This window comes from Rhipicephalus microplus, chromosome 5 (assembly GCF_043290135.1).
Source record: "Rhipicephalus microplus isolate Deutch F79 chromosome 5, USDA_Rmic, whole genome shotgun sequence".
Taxonomy (NCBI): Eukaryota; Metazoa; Arthropoda; class Arachnida; order Ixodida; family Ixodidae; genus Rhipicephalus; species Rhipicephalus microplus.
Window position 1 is genome coordinate 173,605,181 of NC_134704.1, and position 12,847 is coordinate 173,618,027.

The 12,847-nt window shown below is 46.4% G+C and overlaps 13 non-coding genes across 13 annotated transcripts; all 13 read right to left on the reverse strand.

Annotated features, from left to right (window-relative positions):
• Window positions 1-6: 6 nt before the first annotated feature.
• TRNAT-UGU (transfer RNA threonine (anticodon UGU)) lies at window positions 7-80 on the reverse strand. The gene has a single exon. It is a non-coding gene; the product is annotated as a tRNA-Thr (tRNA).
• A 1,782-nt stretch (window positions 81-1,862) lies between these two features.
• Window positions 1,863-1,936, reverse strand: TRNAT-GGU (transfer RNA threonine (anticodon GGU)). The gene has a single exon. It is a non-coding gene; the product is annotated as a tRNA-Thr (tRNA).
• A 430-nt stretch (window positions 1,937-2,366) lies between these two features.
• Window positions 2,367-2,440, reverse strand: TRNAT-UGU (transfer RNA threonine (anticodon UGU)). The gene has a single exon. It is a non-coding gene; the product is annotated as a tRNA-Thr (tRNA).
• Window positions 2,441-4,054: 1,614 nt separating this feature from the next.
• Window positions 4,055-4,128, reverse strand: TRNAT-UGU (transfer RNA threonine (anticodon UGU)). Its single transcript has one exon. It is a non-coding gene; the product is annotated as a tRNA-Thr (tRNA).
• A 934-nt stretch (window positions 4,129-5,062) lies between these two features.
• Window positions 5,063-5,136, reverse strand: TRNAT-GGU (transfer RNA threonine (anticodon GGU)). Its single transcript has one exon. It is a non-coding gene; the product is annotated as a tRNA-Thr (tRNA).
• Window positions 5,137-5,566: 430 nt separating this feature from the next.
• TRNAT-UGU (transfer RNA threonine (anticodon UGU)) lies at window positions 5,567-5,640 on the reverse strand. Its single transcript has one exon. It is a non-coding gene; the product is annotated as a tRNA-Thr (tRNA).
• Window positions 5,641-7,254: 1,614 nt separating this feature from the next.
• TRNAT-UGU (transfer RNA threonine (anticodon UGU)) lies at window positions 7,255-7,328 on the reverse strand. The gene has a single exon. It is a non-coding gene; the product is annotated as a tRNA-Thr (tRNA).
• Window positions 7,329-7,591: 263 nt separating this feature from the next.
• On the reverse strand, window positions 7,592-7,665 carry TRNAA-AGC (transfer RNA alanine (anticodon AGC)). The gene has a single exon. It is a non-coding gene; the product is annotated as a tRNA-Ala (tRNA).
• A 935-nt stretch (window positions 7,666-8,600) lies between these two features.
• On the reverse strand, window positions 8,601-8,674 carry TRNAT-GGU (transfer RNA threonine (anticodon GGU)). Its single transcript has one exon. It is a non-coding gene; the product is annotated as a tRNA-Thr (tRNA).
• Window positions 8,675-10,622: 1,948 nt separating this feature from the next.
• On the reverse strand, window positions 10,623-10,696 carry TRNAA-AGC (transfer RNA alanine (anticodon AGC)). Its single transcript has one exon. It is a non-coding gene; the product is annotated as a tRNA-Ala (tRNA).
• Window positions 10,697-11,126: 430 nt separating this feature from the next.
• Window positions 11,127-11,200, reverse strand: TRNAT-GGU (transfer RNA threonine (anticodon GGU)). The gene has a single exon. It is a non-coding gene; the product is annotated as a tRNA-Thr (tRNA).
• Window positions 11,201-11,969: 769 nt separating this feature from the next.
• Window positions 11,970-12,043, reverse strand: TRNAT-AGU (transfer RNA threonine (anticodon AGU)). The gene has a single exon. It is a non-coding gene; the product is annotated as a tRNA-Thr (tRNA).
• A 430-nt stretch (window positions 12,044-12,473) lies between these two features.
• On the reverse strand, window positions 12,474-12,547 carry TRNAT-GGU (transfer RNA threonine (anticodon GGU)). Its single transcript has one exon. It is a non-coding gene; the product is annotated as a tRNA-Thr (tRNA).
• Between the last annotated feature and the right edge of the window lie 300 nt (window positions 12,548-12,847).

The following is a 12,847-nucleotide window of genomic DNA, read 5'->3' on the forward strand; positions in this document are numbered from 1 at the left end:
CTCTCGAAGCACCGGTGAGATTCAAACTCACGATCTCCTGTTTACAAGACAGGCGCTTTAACCAACTAAGCCACGGCGCCTGCGCAGCCTCTTGTTCAGGCAGTCACACCATCAGAAGAATTTCGAACTAAACTTCGAAAACAAAAAAACTAGAGAGAGGTTTGTCTTGACTCTCGAGGCACCGGTGAGATTCGAACTCACGATCTTTTGTTTACTAGACAGGCGCAGTAACCATCTAAGCCACGCGCCTGCTCAGCGTCTTGTTCAGACAGTGACACCATCAGAAGTATTTCGAAATAAACTTCGAAAACAAAAAACTAGAGAGACGTTTGTCTTGACTCTCGAGGCACCAGTGAGATTCGAACTGATGATCTCCTGTTTACTAGACAGGCACTTTAACCAACTAAGCCACTGTGTCTGCGCAGCCTCTTGTTCAGGCAGTGACACCATCAGAAATATTTCGAACTAAACTTAAAAAAACAAAAAGCTAGAGAGACGTTTGTCTAGACTCTCGAGGCACCGGTGAGATTCGAACTCACGATCTCCTGTTTACTAGACAGGCGCTTTAACCAACGAAGCCACCTCACCTGTGCAGCGTCTTGTTCAGGCAGCGAAACCATCAGAAGTATTTCGAACTAAACTTCGAAAACAAAACACTAGGGAGACGTTTGTGTTGACTCTCGAGGCACCGGTGAAAATCGAACTCACGATCTCCTGTTTACTAGACAGGCGCTTTAACCAACTAAGCCACGCGCCTGCGCAGAATCTTGTTCAGACAGTGACACCATCAGAAGTATTTCGAACTAAACTTCGAAAACAAAAAAAACTAGAGAGACGTTTGTCTTGACTCTCGAGGCACCGGTGAGATTCGAACTCACGATCTCTTGTTTACTAGACAGGCGCTTTAACGAACTAAGCCACAGCGCCTGCGCAGCGTCTTGTTCAGGCAGTCACACCATCAGAAGAATTTCGAACTAAACTTCGAAAACAAAAAACTAGAGAGATGGTTGCCTTGACTCTCGAGGCACCGGTGAGATTCCAACTCATGCTCTCCTGTTTACTAGACAGGGGCTTTAACCAACTAAGCCACGGCGCCTGCGCGGCGTCTTGTTTGGGCAGTGACACCATCAGAAGTATTTCGAAGTAAACTTCGAAAACAAAAAATTAGAGAGCCGTTTGTCTTGACTCTCGAGGCACCGGTGAGATTCGAACTCACGATCTCCTGTTTACTTGACAGGCGCTTTAACTAACTAAGCCACGGCGCCTGCGCAGCGTTTTATTCAGGCAGTGACACCATCAGAAGTATTTCGAACTAAAATTCGAAAACAAAAGTACTGAAAGTTGGGCGAGTTGGTACTCGATTATGACTTCTTTGCGCAAAGACGTACACGGACACCAAGAAAAGAGGCAAACAACTTGGGCGCCCGTGTTGTTTGCCTCTTTTCCTTGTGTCCATGTACGTGTTTGCGCAAAAAAGTCATGAATGTTCGAAAACAAAAAACTAGGGAGACGTCAGTCTTGACTCCCGAGGCACCGGTGAGATTCGAACTCAAGATCTCCTGCTTACCAGACTGGCGCTTTAACTAAGATACGGCGCCTGCGCAGCGTCATCTTCAGGCAGTCACACCATCAGAAGAATTTCGAACTAAACTTCGAAAACAAAAAACTAGAGAGACGGTTGCCTTGACTCTCGAAGCACCAGTGAGATTCGAACTCATGCTCTCCTGTTTACTAGACAGGCGCTTTAACCAACTAAGCCACGGCACCTGCGCGGCCTCTTGTTTGGGCAGTGACACCATCAGAAGTATTTCGAACTAAACTTCGAAAACAAAAAACTAGAGAGCCGTTTGTTTTGACTCTCGAGGCACCGGTGAGGTTCGAACTCACGATCTCCTGCTTACCAGACAGGCGCTTTAACTAACTAAACCACGGCGCCTGCAGCGTCTTGTTCAGGCAGTGACACCATCAGAAGTATCTCGAACTATACTTCGAAAACAAAAAAACTAGAGAGACGTTAGTCTTCACTCTCGAGGCACCGGTGAGATTCGAACTCACGATCTCGTGTTTACAACACAGGCGCTTTAACCAACCAAGCCACGCGCCTGCGCAGCGTCCTGTTCAGACAGTGACACCATCAGAAGTATTTCGAACTAAACTTCGAAAACAAAAAACTAGAGAGACGTTAGTCTTGACTCTCGAGGACCCGTGAGATTAGAACTCACGATATCCTGTTTACTAGACAGGTGCTTTATCCAACTAAGCCACGGCGCCTGCGCAGTGTGTTGTTCAGGCAGTGACACCATCAGAAGTATTTCGAACTAAACTTCGAAAACAAAAAACTAGAGAGACGTTTGTCTTGACTCTCGAAGCACCGGTGAGATTCGAACTCACGATCTCCCATTCACAAGACAGGCGCTTTAACCAACTAAGCCACGGCGCCTGCGCAGCCTCTTGTTCAGGCAGTCACACCATCAGAAGAATTTCGAACTAAACTTCGAAAACAAAAAAACTAGAGAGAAGTTTGTCTTGACTCTCGAGGCACCGGTGAGATTCGAACTCACGATCTCCTGTTTACTAGACAGGCGCTATAACCATCTAAGCCACGCGCCTGCGCAGCCTCTTGTTCAGACAGTGACACCATCAGAAGTATTTCGAAATAAACTTCGAAAACAAAAAACTAGAGAGACGTTTGTCTTGACTCTCGAGGCACTGCTGAGATTCGAACTCATGATCTCCTGTTTACTAGACAGGCACTTTAACCAACTAAGCCACTGTGTCTGCGGAGCCTCTTGTTCAGGCAGTGACACCATCAGAAGTATTTCGAACTAAACTTGGAAAACAAAAAGCTAGAGAGACGTTTGTCTTGACTCTCGAGGCACCGGTGAGATTCGAACTCACGATCTCCTGTTTACTAGACAGGCGCTTTAACCAACGAAGCCACGTCACCTGTGCAGCGTCTTGTTCAGGCAGCGAAACCATCAGAAGTATTTCGAACTAAACTTCGAAAACAAAAAACTAGAGAGACGTTTGTGTTGACTCTCAAGGCACCGGTGAGAATCGAACTCACGATCTCTTGTTTACTAGACAGGCGCTTTAACCAACTAAGCCACGCGCCTGCGCAGCGTCTTGTTCAGACAGTGACACCATCAGAAGTATTTCGAACTAAACTTCGAAAACAAAAAACTAGAGAGACGTTTGTCTTTTCTCTCGAGGCGCCGGTGAGATTCGAACTCACGATCTCCTGTTTACTAGACAGGCGCTTTAACTAAAGAAGCCACGGCGCCTGCGCAGCGTCTTGTTCAGGCAGTGACACCATCAGAAGTAATTCGAACTAAACATCGAAAGCAAAAAACTAGAGAGACGTTTGAATTTACTCTCGAGGCACCGGTGAGATTCCAACTCACGATCTCTTGTTTACTAGACAGGCGCTTCAACGAACTAAGCCACGGCGCGTGCGCGACATCTTGTAGAGGCAGTGACACCATTAAAAGTATTTCGAACTATACTTCGAAAACAAAAAATTACAGAGAAATTTGTCTTGTATCTCGAGGTACCGGTGAGATTCGAGCTCACTATCTCCTGTTTACTAGACAGGTGAGATAACGAACTAAGACACGGTGCCTGCGCAACATCTTCTTCAGCCAGTGACACCATTAGAAGCATTTTAAATTATAGTTCAAAAACAAAAAACTAGAGAGACGTTAGTCATGACTCTTGAGGCACCGGTGGGATTTGAACTCACGATCTCCTGTTTACTAGACTGGCGATTTAGCCAAATAACCCACGGCGCCTGCGCAGCGCCTTGTTCAGGCAGTGACACCATTAGAAGTATTTAGAACTATACTTCGAAAAGAAAAAACTAGAGAGACGTTAGTCTTGACTCTCGAGGACCCGTGAGATTCGAACTCACGATCTCCTGTTTACTAGACAGGCGCTTTAACCAACTAAGCCACGGCGCCTGCGCAGCGTGCTCTTCACGCAGTGACACCATCAGAAGTATTTCGAAATAAACTGCGAAAACAAAAAATTAGAGAGACGTCTGTCTTGACTCTCGAGGCACCGGTGAGATTCGAACTCACGATCTCCTGTTTACAAGACAGGCGCTTTAACCAACTAAGCCACGGCTCCTGCGCAGCCTCTTGTTCAGGCAGTCACACCATCAGAAGAATTTCGAACTAAACTTCGAAAACAAAAAACTAGAGAGAGGTTTGTCTTGACTCTCAAGGCACCGGTGAGATTCGAACTCACGATCTTCTGTTTACTAGACAGGCGCTGTAACCATCTAAGCCACGCGCCTGCTCAGCGTCTTGTTCAGACAGTGACACCATCAGAAGTATTTCGAAATAAACTTCGAAAACAAAAAACTAGAGAGAGGTTTGTCTTGACTCTCGAGGCACCGGTGAGATTCGAACTCACGATCTCCTGTTTACTTGACAGGCGCTTTAACTAACTAAGCCACGGCGCCTGCGCAGCGTTTTATTCAGGCAGTGACACCATCAGAAGTATTTCGAACTAAAATTCGAAAACAAAAGTACTGAAAGTTGGGCGAGTTGGTACTCGATTATGACTTCTTTGCGCAAAGACGTACACGGACACCAAGAAAAGAGGCAAACAACTTGGGCGCCCGTGTTGTTTGCCTCTTTTCCTTGTGTCCATGTACGTGTTTGCGCAAAAAAGTCATGAATGTTCGAAAACAAAAAACTAGGGAGACGTCAGTCTTGACTCCCGAGGCACCGGTGAGATTCGAACTCAAGATCTCCTGCTTACCAGACTGGCGCTTTAACTAACATACGGCGCCTGCGCAGCGTCATCTTCAGGCAGTCACACCATCAGAAGAATTTCGAACTAAACTTCGAAAACAAAAAACTAGAGAGACGGTTGCCTTGACTCTCGAAGCACCAGTGAGATTCGAACTCATGCTCTCCTGTTTACTAGACAGGCGCTTTAACCAACTAAGCCACGGCACCTGCGCGGCGTCTTGTTTGGGCAGTGACACCATCAGAAGTATTTCGAACTAAACTTCGAAAACAAAAAACTAGAGAGCCGTTTGTTTTGACTCTCGAGGCACCGGTGAGGTTCGAACTCACGATCTCCTGCTTACCAGACAGGCGCTTTAACTAACTAAACCACGGCGCCTGCAGCGTCTTGTTCAGGCAGTGACACCATCAGAAGTATCTCGAACTATACTTCGAAAACAAAAAAACTAGAGAGACGTTAGTCTTCACTCTCGAGGCACCGGTGAGATTCGAACTCACGATCTCGTGTTTACAACACAGGCGCTTTAACCAACCAAGCCACGCGCCTGCGCAGCGTCCTGTTCAGACAGTGACACCATCAGAAGTATTTCGAACTAAACTTCGAAAACAAAAAACTAGAGAGACGTTAGTCTTGACTCTCGAGGACCCGTGAGATTAGAACTCACGATATCCTGTTTACTAGACAGGTGCTTTATCCAACTAAGCCACGGCGCCTGCGCAGTGTGTTGTTCAGGCAGTGACACCATCAGAAGTATTTCGAACTAAACTTCGAAAACAAAAAACTAGAGAGACGTTTGTCTTGACTCTCGAAGCACCGGTGAGATTCGAACTCACGATCTCCCATTCACAAGACAGGCGCTTTAACCAACTAAGCCACGGCGCCTGCGCAGCCTCTTGTTCAGGCAGTCACACCATCAGAAGAATTTCGAACTAAACTTCGAAAACAAAAAAACTAGAGAGAAGTTTGTCTTGACTCTCGAGGCACCGGTGAGATTCGAACTCACGATCTCCTGTTTACTAGACAGGCGCTTTAACCATCTAAGCCACGCGCCTGCGCAGCCTCTTGTTCAGACAGTGACACCATCAGAAGTATTTCGAAATAAACTTCGAAAACAAAAAACTAGAGAGACGTTTGTCTTGACTCTCGAGGCACTGCTGAGATTCGAACTCATGATCTCCTGTTTACTAGACAGACACTTTAACCAACTAAGCCACTGTGTCTGCGGAGCCTCTTGTTCAGGCAGTGACACCATCAGAAGTATTTCGAACTAAACTTGGAAAACAAAAAGCTAGAGAGACGTTTGTCTTGACTCTCGAGGCACCGGTGAGATTCGAACTCACGATCTCCTGTTTACTAGACAGGCGCTTTAACCAACGAAGCCACGTCACCTGTGCAGCGTCTTGTTCAGGCAGCGAAACCATCAGAAGTATTTCGAACTAAACTTCGAAAACAAAAAACTAGAGAGACGTTTGTGTTGACTCTCAAGGCACCGGTGAGAATCGAACTCACGATCTCTTGTTTACTAGACAGGCGCTTTAACCAACTAAGCCACGCGCCTGCGCAGCGTCTTGTTCAGACAGTGACACCATCAGAAGTATTTCGAACTAAACTTCGAAAACAAAAAACTAGAGAGACGTTTGTCTTTTCTCTCGAGGCGCCGGTGAGATTCGAACTCACGATCTCCTGTTTACTAGACAGGCGCTTTAACTAAAGAAGCCACGGCGCCTGCGCAGCGTCTTGTTCAGGCAGTGACACCATCAGAAGTAATTCGAACTAAACATCGAAAGCAAAAAACTAGAGAGACGTTTGAATTTACTCTCGAGGCACCGGTGAGATTCCAACTCACGATCTCTTGTTTACTAGACAGGCGCTTCAACGAACTAAGCCACGGCGCGTGCGCGACATCTTGTAGAGGCAGTGACACCATTAAAAGTATTTCGAACTATACTTCGAAAACAAAAAATTACAGAGAAATTTGTCTTGTATCTCGAGGTACCGGTGAGATTCGAGCTCACTATCTCCTGTTTACTAGACAGGTGAGATAACGAACTAAGACACGGTGCCTGCGCAACATCTTCTTCAGCCAGTGACACCATTAGAAGCATTTTAAATTATAGTTCAAAAACAAAAAACTAGAGAGACGTTAGTCATGACTCTTGAGGCACCGGTGGGATTTGAACTCACGATCTCCTGTTTACTAGACTGGCGATTTAGCCAAATAACCCACGGCGCCTGCGCAGCGCCTTGTTCAGGCAGTGACACCATTAGAAGTATTTAGAACTATACTTCGAAAAGAAAAAACTAGAGAGACGTTAGTCTTGACTCTCGAGGACCCGTGAGATTCGAACTCACGATCTCCTGTTTACTAGACAGGCGCTTTAACCAACTAAGCCACGGCGCCTGCGCAGCGTGCTCTTCACGCAGTGACACCATCAGAAGTATTTCGAAATAAACTGCGAAAACAAAAAATTAGAGAGACGTCTGTCTTGACTCTCGAGGCACCGGTGAGATTCGAACTCACGATCTCCTGTTTACAAGACAGGCGCTTTAACCAACTAAGCCACGGCTCCTGCGCAGCCTCTTGTTCAGGCAGTCACACCATCAGAAGAATTTCGAACTAAACTTCGAAAACAAAAAACTAGAGAGAGGTTTGTCTTGACTCTCAAGGCACCGGTGAGATTCGAACTCACGATCTTCTGTTTACTAGACAGGCGCTGTAACCATCTAAGCCACGCGCCTGCTCAGCGTCTTGTTCAGACAGTGACACCATCAGAAGTATTTCGAAATAAACTTCGAAAACAAAAAACTAGAGAGAGGTTTGTCTTGACTCTCGAGGCACCGGTGAGATTCGAACTCACGATCTCCTGTTTGCTAGACAGGCGCTTTAACTAACTAAGCCACGGCGCCTGCGCAGCGTCGTGTTCAGGCAGTCACACCATAAGAAGAATTTCGAACTAAACATCGAAAACAAAAAACTAGAGAGACGGTTGCCTTGACTCTCGAGGCACCGGTGAGATTCGAACTCATGCTCTCCTGTTTACTAGACAGACGCTTTAACCAACTAAATCACGGCGCCTGCGCAGCCTCTTGTTCGGGCAGTGACTTCATCAAAAGTATTTCGAACTAAACTTCGAAAACAAAAAACTAGAGAGAGGTTTGTCTTGACTCTCGAGGCACCGGTGAGATTCGAACTCACGATCTCCTGTTTACTTGACAGGCGCTTTAACTAACTAAGCCACGGCGCCTGCGCAGCGTTTTATTCAGGCACTGACACCATAAGAAGTATTTCGAACTAAAATTCGAAAACAAAAGTACTGAAAGTTGGGCGAGTTGGTACTCGATTATGACTTCTTTGCGCAAAGACGTACACGGACACCAAGAAAAGAGGCAAACAACTTGGGCACCCGTGTTGTTTGCCTCTTTTCCTTGTGTCCATGTACGTGTTTGCGCAAAAAAGTCATGAATGTTCGAAAACAAAAAACTAGGGAGACGTCAGTCTTGACTCCCGAGGCACCGGTGAGATTCGAACTCAAGATCTCCTGCTTACCAGACTGGCGCTTTAACTAAGCCACGGCGCCTGCGCAGCGTCTTCTTCAGGCAGTCACACCATCAGAAGATTTTCGAACTAAACTTCGAAAACAAAAAACTAGAGAGACGGTTGCCTTGACTCTCGAAGCACCAGTGAGATTCGAACTCATGCTCTCCTGTTTACTAGACAGGCGCTTTAACCAACTAAGCCACGGCACCTGCGCGGCGTCTTGTTGGGGCAGTGACACCATCAGAAGTATTTCGAACTAAACTTCGAAAACAAAAAACTAGAGAGCCGTTTGTTTTGACTCTCGAGGCACCGGTGAGGTTTGAACTCACGATCTCCTGCTTACCAGACAGGCGCTTTAACTAACTAAACCACGGCGCCTGCAGCGTCTTGTTCAGGCAGTGACACCATCAGAAGTATCTCGAACTATACTTCGAAAACAAAAAAACTAGAGAGACGTTAGTCTTCACTCTCGAGGCACCGGTGAGATTCGAACTCACGATCTCCTCTTTACAACACAGGCGCTTTAACCAACCAAGCCACGCGCCTGCGCAGCGTCTTGTTCAGACAGTGACACCATCAGAAGTACTTCGAACTAAACTTCGAAAACAAAAAACTAGAGAGACGTTAGTCTTGACTCTCGAGGACCCGTGAGATTAGAACTCACGATCTCCTGTTTACTAGACAGGTGCTTTAACCAACTAAGCCACGGCGCCTGTGCAGCGTGTTGTTCAGGCAGTGACACCATCAGAAGTATTTCGAAATAAACTTCGAAAACAAAAAACTAGAGAGACGTTTGTCTTGACTCTCGAGGCACCGGTGAGATTCGAACTCACGATCTCCTGTTTACTAGACAGGCGCTTTAACCATCTAAGCCACGCGCCTGCGCAGCCTCTTGTTCAGACAGTGACACCATCAGAAGTATTTCGAAATAAACTTCGAAAACAAAAAACTAGAGAGACGTTTGTCTTGACTCTCGAGGCACTGCTGAGATTCGAACTCATGATCTCCTGTTTACTAGACAGGCACTTTAACCAACTAAGCCACTGTGTCTGCGGAGCCTCTTGTTCAGGCAGTGACACCATCAGAAGTATTTCGAACTAAACTTGGAAAACAAAAAGCTAGAGAGACGTTTGTCTTGACTCTCGAGGCACCGGTGAGATTCGAACTCACGATCTCCTGTTTACTAGACAGGCGCTTTAACCAACGAAGCCACGTCACCTGTGCAGCGTCTTGTTCAGGCAGCGAAACCATCAGAAGTATTTCGAACTAAACTTCGAAAACAAAAAACTAGAGAGACGTTTGTGTTGACTCTCAAGGCACCGGTGAGAATCGAACTCACGATCTCCTGTTTACTAGACAGGCGCTTTAACCAACTAAGCCACGCGCCTGCGCAGCGTCTTGTTCAGACAGTGACACCATCAGAAGTATTTCGAACTAAACTTCGCAAACAAAAAACTAGAGAGACGTTTGTCTTGACTCTCGAGGCACCGGTGAGATTCGAACTCGCGATCTCCTGTTTACTAGACAGGCGCTTTAACTAAAGAAGCCACGGCGCCTGCGCAGCGTCTTGTTCAGGCAGTGACACCATCAGAAGTAATTCGAACTAAACTTCGAAAACAAAAAACTAGAGAGACGTTTGAATTTACTCTCGAGGCACCGGTGAGATTCCAACTCACGATCTCTTGTTTACTAGACAGGCGCTTCAACGAACTAAGCCACGGCGCGTGCGCGACATCTTGTAGAGGCAGTGACACCATTAGAAGTATTTCGAACTATACTTCGAAAACAAAAAATTACAGAGAAATTTGTCTTGTCTCTCGAGGTACCGGTGAGATTCGAGCTCACAATCTCCTGTTTACTAGACAGGTGAGATAACGAACTAAGACACGGTGCCTGCGCAACATCTTCTTCAGCCAGTGACACCATTAGAAGCATTTTAAATTATAGTTCAAAAACAAAAAACTAGAGAGACGTTAGTCATGACTCTTGAGGCACCGGTGGGATTCGAACTCACGATCTCCTGTTTACTAGACTGGCGATTTAGCCAAATAACCCACGGCGCCTGCGCAGCGCCTTGTTCAGGCAGTGACACCATTAGAAGTATTTAGAACTATACTTCGAAAAGAAAAAACTAGAGAGACGTTAGTCTTGACTCTCGAGGACCCGTGAGATTCGAACTCACGATCTCCTGTTTACTAGACAGGCGCTTTAACCAACTAAGCCACGGCGCCTGCGCAGCGTGCTCTTCACGCAGTGACACCATCAGAAGTATTTCGAAATAAACTGCGAAAACAAAAAATTAGAGAGACGTTTGTCTTGACTCTCGAGGCACCGGTGAGATTCCAACTCACGATCTCCTGTTTGCTAGACAGGCGCTTTAACTAACTAAGCCACGGCGCCTGCGCAGCGTCGTGTTCGGGCAGTGACTTCATCAAAAGTATTTCGAACTAAACTTCGAAAACAAAAAACTAGAGAGAGGTTTGTCTTGACTCTCGAGGCACCGGTGAGATTTGTACTACGATCTCCTATTTACTAGACAGCGCTTTAACTAACTAAGCCACGGCGTCTGCGCAGCGTCTTGTTCAGGCAGTCACACCATCAGAAGTATTTCGAACTAAACTTCGAAAACAAAAGCACTGAAAGTTGGGCGAGTTGGTACTCGATCATGACTTCTTTGCGCAAACACGTACACGGACACAAGGAAAAGAGGCAAACAACACGGGCGCCCGTGTTGTTTGCCTCTTTTCCTTGAGTCCGTGTACGTGTTTGCGCAAAAAAGTCATGAATCTTCGAAAACAAAAAACTAGAGAGACGTCAGTCTTGACTCCCGAGGCACCGGTGAGATTCGAACTCACGATCTCCTGCTTACCAGACAGGCGCTTTAACTAACTAAGCCACGGCGCCTGAAGCGTCTTGTTCAGGCAGAGACACCATCAGAAAAATTTCGAAGTATACTTCGAAAACAAAAAACTAGAGAGACGTTAGTCTTCACTCTCGAGGTACCGGTGAGATTCGAACTCACGATCTCCTGTTTACTAGACAGGCGCTTTAACCAACTAAGCCACTGCGCCTGCGCAGCCTCTTGTTCAGGCAGTGACACCATCAGAAGTATTTCGAACTAAACTTCGAAAACAAAAAACTAGAGAGACGTTTGTCTTTACTCTCGAGGCACCGGTGAGATTCGAACTCACCATCTCTTGTTTACTAGACAGGCGCTTTAACCAACTAGGCCACGGCGCCTGCGCGGCGTCTTGTTGAGGCAGTGACACCATTAGAAGTATTTCGAACTAAACTTCAAAAACAAAAAACTAGAGAGACGTTAGTCATGACTCTCGAGGCACTGGTCAGATTCGAACTCACGATATCCTGTTTACTAGACAGGCGCTTTATCTGGAGAAGCTACGGCGTCTGCGCAGCGTCTTGTTTGGGCAGTGACACCATCAAAAATATTTCGAACTAAACTTCGAAAACAAAAAAACTAGAGAGAGGTTTGTCTTGACTCTCGAGGCACCGGTGAGATTCGAACTACGATCTCCCGTTTACTAGACAGGCTCTTTAACTAACTAAGCCACGGCGCCTGCGCAGCGTCTTGTTCAGGCAGTCACATCATCAGAAGTATTTCGAACTAAACTTCGAAAACAAAAAACTAGACAGCCGTTTGTCTTGACTCTCGAGGCACCGGTGAGATTCGAACTCACGATCTCCTGTTTACTAGACAGGCGCTTTAACGAACTAAGCCACGGCGCCTGCGCAGCGTCTTGTTCAGGCAGTCACACCATCAGAAGTATTTCGAACTAAACTTCGAAAACAAAAAACTAGAGAGAGGTTTGTCTTGACTCTCGAGGCACCGGTGAGATTTGTACTACGATCTCCTATTTACTAGACAGCGCTTTAACTAACTAAGCCACGGCGTCTGCGCAGCGTCTTGTTCAGGCAGTCACACCATCAGAAGTATTTCGAACTAAACTTCGAAAACAAAAGTACTGAAAGTTGGGCGAGTTGGTACTCGATCATGATTTCTTTGCGCAAACACGTACACGGACACAAGGAAAAGAGGCAAACAACACGGGCGCCCGTATTGTTTGCCTCTTTTCCTTGAGTCCGTGTACGTGTTTGCGCAAAAAAGTCATGAATCTTCGAAAACAAAAAACTAGAGAGACGTCAGTCTTGACTCCCGAGGCACCGGTGAGATTCGAACTCACGATCTCCTGCTCACCAGACAGGCGCTTTAACTAACTAAGCCACGGCACCTGAAGCGTCTTGTTCAGGCAGTGACACCATCAGAAAAATTTCGAAGTATACTTCGAAAACAAAAAACTAGAGAGACGTTAGTCTTCACTCTCGAGGTACCGGTGAGATTCGAACTCACGATCTCCTGTTTACTAGACAGGCGCTTTAACCAACTAAGCCACGCGCCTGCGCAGCGTCTTGTTCAGACAGTGACACCATCAGAAGTATTTCGAACTAAACTTCGAAAACAAAAAACTAAAGAGACGTTTGTCTTGATTCTCGAGGCACCGGTGAGATTCGAACTCATGATCTCCTGTTTAC